This window comes from Hordeum vulgare, chromosome 5H, assembly GCF_904849725.1.
Source record: "Hordeum vulgare subsp. vulgare chromosome 5H, MorexV3_pseudomolecules_assembly, whole genome shotgun sequence".
Classification (NCBI taxonomy): domain Eukaryota; kingdom Viridiplantae; phylum Streptophyta; class Magnoliopsida; order Poales; family Poaceae; genus Hordeum; species Hordeum vulgare.
Window position 1 is genome coordinate 507,505,636 of NC_058522.1, and position 6,655 is coordinate 507,512,290.

Here is a 6,655-nt window from a genome sequence, read left to right on the forward strand (position 1 = left end):
TATCAAGCATAGCATCATCAGGCAAAATGGCATATCTAGCATCATCAGGCAAAGCAGTATGAAGCATAGCATCATCAGGCAAAATAGCATCTCAAGCATCATCAGGCAAAGCAGTATCAAGCATAGCATCATGGATAGCAGTATCAGGCATAGCATCTCTAGCAGTATCAGGCATAGTAGCATCATAAGCATCATCAAGCACAGGCGACATATCAAGATTTCTAGCAGGAGGTGGTGTCGCAAACTTACTCATAACTGAAGGTGAATCAAGTGCAGAGCTAGATGGCAGTTCCTTACCTCCCCTCGTAGTTGAGGGCAAGACTTTGGTTCTTGGATCTTTCAGATTCTTCATAGTGATCAGCAGATATAAATCCCAAGTGACTCAGAGAATATAGCAATCCTCCCCAGCAACGGCGCCAGAAAAGAGCTGCTTCCAGTTGCTCAACAATTAGCAATTGTCTTGCAATGGCCCACCAGCGTGTGGGATCGCGGCAGTTTTCGAGGGTAGAGTATTCAACCCAAATTTGTTGGTTCGACACGATGGGAGTGAAAGGATATTCTCCAGTATTAGCAGTTGAATTGTCGGCTCAACCACACCTGAAAGATTAGTATCTACAAGCAGGATATAAGCAGCCAAGGTAGTATGATAGCAACGGTGCTAGGAAAGAATCTGTTGACGGTAGATTATTCCTAACTGAAGTATCAATGGCGCCAGAAAAGTATTGTAGCAGGTAGTAGCAGTGTAACAAGTAACAGCAGTGGCAAGGAACAGCAATAGTGACAGCAGTAGCAAGTAGCAACAGTAGCAAGTAACAGCAGCAGCAAGTAAGAGTAGTGGCAAGTAACAGTAGCAGCAACAGTAGTAACATCAGCAGATCAAAGCAAGTAACATCAGCAGTGGGACAAACTCGTAGGCAATGGATCGGTGATTTGTCGGATGACATTCATCATGCAACAGTTATAACACGGAGAGATATGTGACTAGCTCCCGTTCGTCAATGTGATGTAGGCATGCATTTCGGGTGTAGTCATACGTGCTTAGGGAAAAGAACTTGTATGACAACTATTGTCCATCCCTCCCGTGGCAGCGGGGTCCAAATGGATACTACGAGATATTAAGGTTCTCCTTTTAATAAAGAACCGGACCAACGCATTAGCACTTGGTGAACACATGAACTCCTCAAACTATGGTCATCATTGGGAGTGGTTCCGTTTATTGTCACTCCGGGGTTGCCGGATCATAACACATAGTAGGTAACTACAACTTGCAAGATCGGATCTAAAACACACATATATTGGTGACAATATAATAATTTCAGATCTGAAATCATGGCACTCGGGCCCTAGTGACAAGAATTAAGCATGGCAAAGTAGTAGCAACATCAATCTTTGAACATAGTGGATACCAGGGATCAATCCCCGTCAAAACTAACTCGATTGCATGATAGATCTCATCCTACTCATCACCGCCCAGCGAGCCTACGAATAGATTACTCATGAACGATGAAGAGCTTCATGGAATTGGAGAGGGAAGAAGGTTGATGATGACGATGGCGACGATCTCCTTGATCCGGAGCCCAAAACGGACTCCACATCTGCCCTCCAGGGCAAGAACGGGATGTGGCGGCGCCTCTAGATCGTGAAACGCGATGAACTCTTGTCTCCTGATTTTTTCCGGGACGAAAGGGAATAAATAGCGCTGGAATTGGGGGCGGCAGAGCCACGTGGGCCCCACAAGACTAGTAGCCGCGGCCAAGGGGAGGCCGCGGCTACAGGGCTTGTGGCCCACTGGCCTGTCCCCTCCGGTGGATCTTTGCGCAGGTATTTTTCATATTTTCCAGAAATATTCTCCGTAAATTTTCAGGACGTTCCGAGAACTTTCATTTCTGCACGAAAACAACACCATGGCAATTCTGCTGAAAACAGCGTCAGTCCGGGTTAGTTCCATTCAAATCATCCAAATTAGAGTCCAAAATAAGGGCAAAAGAGTTTGGAAAAGTAGATACGACGGAGACGTATCAGCTGCCACGAGGAGCTCCCTGGGTGTGAAGTAGGTGTCTGCTGCCAGGAGGAGCTCCCTGGTTGTGAAGGAGGTGTCTGCTGTCAGGAGGAGGTTCGTGGGTGTGAGGTTCGAGGTTCTGAACGGTGCACAGAGGTTCGAGGTTCTGAACGCTCCAGAGAGGGGCGTGGCGGACGATGGAATGCACGAGTGTTAGCAACATCTGAAGATCGTCTACATGTAACAGCTGCGTAAATCCCGCGCAGCTTAACAAGATGACCCTTCAACCGTGTGACCTGCTCTCGCGGTGGGATATTTTCTCCTCTCTCAAAGCGTTGTACTAAAGTGGAAACCTCATCTACCGCCTCAGATGTCAATTTGCCCTATGAACTCGGAGTTAACCAATTGTATATGTTCAGATTAAGGGAAAATTTAACATGTGAGAAACATAGCACATACCGCGTGGTGTTTGGTTCCCACAAGTGAGGCAGTTGGGAACAGACCGGTGGTGAGAGGGGCTTCGATATGATCAGGAGCTGATGATGGAACCAAGTAGATCCTCGTGCTATGCCGGTAATGCCGCAGATACAACCCGAACTTGTCCCAGTCAAAGGCTCGAACTTCATCCCAGATATTTGTCGACGCAGTAGTCCATTCGTCGACGTAAGGGCTAATGTTGCGAAACCAAGAAGCCTGGGACCTGTTTCCTTCTACGCGACTGTACCTGAGATTGAAATGCACATTACATGATTAGTTATATGCCGAATACAGACATGAGAACTGAAGTACTATTACTTACTCGTGCACGTTATCTGGTAACTGTGGAATAACAGGAATGTCGGGCTCTTGGCATAGACCAAACTGTCTCATCACCCTATGAAGAGCCATCTCCTCAACCGTCATGTCGAACACCAACTTGGCTTTGGTCATCCAATAATGCCGATCTCTAGTGCACAATCCAGAAATCCCAAGTGGACACCTTTCTGAAATAGCATGATCGGAGTATGGCTCCCATATAACTTGACCCTCGTGCAAACTATCAAACTGAGCCGTGAAGGAGGGGCAGCCCTTCACCTTGCTGTGTGCAAACTGTCTCTCTGCATGACAACAAAAATTACTAAATACTATTGAATACCGAGAAATAAACATTAGTAATTCATATTGTTACTAGTTATGAAAATACCTCTCTCCGCGCCCAAACAGATCCCATAGTAGGCAAGTCACCGATAGAAGGCACGTAAGTCCCAACCATGTCCTCATAACCAAAAGGTTTTTCAACGCTGACATAGGGTCGACCAATAGGGAACCTCTCATATGACCAGAGCTGCAACAATAGTGGACATCCAACAATAGCAGATTTTCTAGACTTCAACTTGCAAGCTTTGCACAGGCCTCTATACGTAGCCGCTAACACAGCAGAACCAAAAGTCCTTTGCACAATGTTCTCCGGAATACCGATGAGTCGTGCGTCGACAGTGGTCACGTGGTTCTCCGTGAACATTGTCTTGCCAAACAACCACAGAATGTATGCCTCTAGGGATCGTTCAATCTGTGCCTCTGACAACTCAACGTTGGGATATCCTAAGGAGACAATCTGAAACTGGCTCAACCACCAAAAAAGAGGCCCGTGACGATCGTTGTCTAGCACTATAGTAGTTGGCACTGCAGCCAGAAAACGGGCATTCATCAATGCTAGCCAACCAGTTTCTGCCGCTAAAGGACCTATGGCAGCACCGGCCGGAGGTAATTCCAACAAGTAAGACACATCCTGTAAAGTTGGCGCCATCTCTCCCTAGAAAAAGTGAAATGTATGTGTCTCTGGTCTCCATCAATCTACTAAGCAGGTAAGGAGTGACCTATCGTAAGAGAAACGTGTAACTTGCCTCTTGCGAAAATCCATTGGTTCACCTGCCTCATCCAATTCCGGATGATGAACCCACTCATCCAATGTACCCTCTGCAGTCGTGCCAATGGTAAAAGTCTAGCCAAACTTAACCTACAAAATAAATAGAATGTAGCATACAGTTAGCGACTATCAAAAGGATGTCAAACATAGTAAGTTATTATACCGTCACATACCTATCAACCCATGAAGGGTGTATTATCCCGTTGAACTTTGGGATGCGAGTGATCAACACGTCTAAGTTCATGTCAGATTCCTTAAGTGCGTCTCGGTGCCCTCTATCGATATTAGCATTAAGAAATGGATACGGAGCCATATCTGCAATTACAACATTTTCACCTATATTAAAATTAACCTACACTAAATAAAACACTAAAAAAATAGACCTCTACACTAAAATAATCCTACACTACAATATACCTACACTAAAATAATCATATACTAAAAAAACCTACACTAAAATAATCCTATACTAAAAAAACCTACACTAAAATAATCCCTACACTAAAAAAACCTACACTAAATAAAACCTACACTAAAATAATCTACGTACACTAAAATGACTACACTACATAAATTTATTTTACGTACAATAAAAGCTAACAAAACTAAAAAAATCTGCATACCTTCGACGCGTGTGTCCCCTTTTTCTTCCTCTCCACCACACCACCTCCTTAGCATCCACACCTCCAACACCCCACCAAACGAACAAAAAACTGTCAAATGACAAAAAACGAGACCGTACGCCGGTGGAGATGGGTACGATCTATTGTTTGATCGGATCGAATCGGAAAACGGGTGGACGAAGAAGGAGATCGGAGGGGAGGAATTTCGGTTTTTTGCAAAGAGAGAAAGAGAAAGGAGGAGAGGAGGAAGAAAGGAGGGAGAAGGAGGCTGGTCGGCCTTATCCAGGGCACTTCGGCCTCCTAGAGGCCGACGGCTCTCTTCGGCCGCTACGTGGTCGACGGGCGGCACTTCGGCCTCCGGCTGGTCGACGGGGTATTAGTTTTGATTTTTTTTTGACGGGTTCTTTTTTAATTTGTGGTAAATTTGGTTGTAGTTTTAAAAAATCATTCATTTGTGATGCAACTTAATTACTCTGTCTACACAATAACATCACGTAGCCCCGCAACTGCCAACACGTTTAGGTCATTTCAAAATCAAAAAGTGCGAGGCAGTATTTTAGAAAATCAACAAAAAACTACTTAATCATCAAAAAAAGTATCCTAGGTTAGTCAAGAGAAGCATATACAAAAATGCATCACCAACACTGATTGTAGCTTGCCGCAATTGGCATTCGAAGGAGGGCGTCGTAACTACTTGCACGGAAGTGCGTTGTGTCGTGGACGGGCAACGACTCGACATCCAGCGGGGCTTCCAGAAGCCATGCCAAATCATCGATGCTGAAACGGAGAGCCCCGAAGCAGACTTCATTGTGGGGCACCATCTCAATGACGGAAATTGTAGAAAATGATAATTCGACCCGCGCCATCGTCTACGAGATGCACGACACCATAGTTGGCGCCAAATGTCATGGGAATAAATCTGACAGTAAAGAGTAAGGGTGACAACGAGGCTATATCTAGCTATGATATAGTTGTGACATGAAGTTTTACGAGTGCGGGTCCCTCGTGGTAGAGGTAGCGACCTTACATCTTGACTTCTAGAGTTGTTTTATTTCTCCTGTCTGGATGATTACAAAGGGACTGCGAGTCCCTGATCATGAGCTATGAGGTGGCTTATATAAAGTGTCCCAAGACCCTTGCTAATAGCTTCGCACGGGGATTAAGAAGATACATTGATGACAAACACTATAAGTAGTAATTGACAAGTAGATGTTAAATAATGTATAAGCTGCATGTCTCGCGACGTTCTGAATTCCTTGATTGACTGTTCTCCTTTGCTTGTCCGAGCATCTTGCATGGCCGAGTAGTTTTCGGGCGTCAGACTAGACGGTGCGTTGAAGGTCCTTCCAGTGGTGGAGGGCTTAACAGGAATCCCCTATTGGGTTGGGTGGCGGAGGATTCTAATGGACTGGCCCATTTACATTTCAGTGATTCCGGTTTTGGAAACTTTCTAGAGGTTTTTAGCCGATTTTTTTTTTTTGGAAAAACTTCTAGAAGGCACATGAATATATTTTTCTTTTTTTTCCTTTTATCTTTTCCGTTTTTTAATTTTATATTTTTGTTTCAACAAATGTGCTGGATTTCAAGAAATGTTTTTCAAATATGAAAAAAGATCTTAAATTTTAAAAATTGTTCTTCCTTTTAGAAAATGTATCAAATTTCAAAACTTTATCGTCTCTCAAACTTCATTCATAAATTTGAAAATTGTTCCGGATTTTCAAAAATTGTTCTTCAACTTTGAAAAATGTTTTTGCTTTTTGAAAAAATGTTCTGGATATTTCAAAAAATGTTCTGGATTTTCAAAAAGGTTTGAGGTTTCAAAAAATGTTTCAAATGTTCGAAAAATGTTCTCCAACTTTGAAAATTGTTCTCTATTTAGAAATTTGTTCTCTATTTAGAAATTTGTTCTGGATTTAAACATGTTTAAAAAATTGTTTGGGCTTCCAAATTTGTTTTTGATTTTTCAAAAAATTTCTCATTTTTAAAAACTAGTAAACATGCACGTGCAACGCACGTATTATTATCAATGTTTTTAATTGCCGGTTATAGCACCGATATAGTCCATTATAATGCATGATTTGAGCAGGATGGCGCTAGCTACGTAGTATTCATATACAATTATCTACT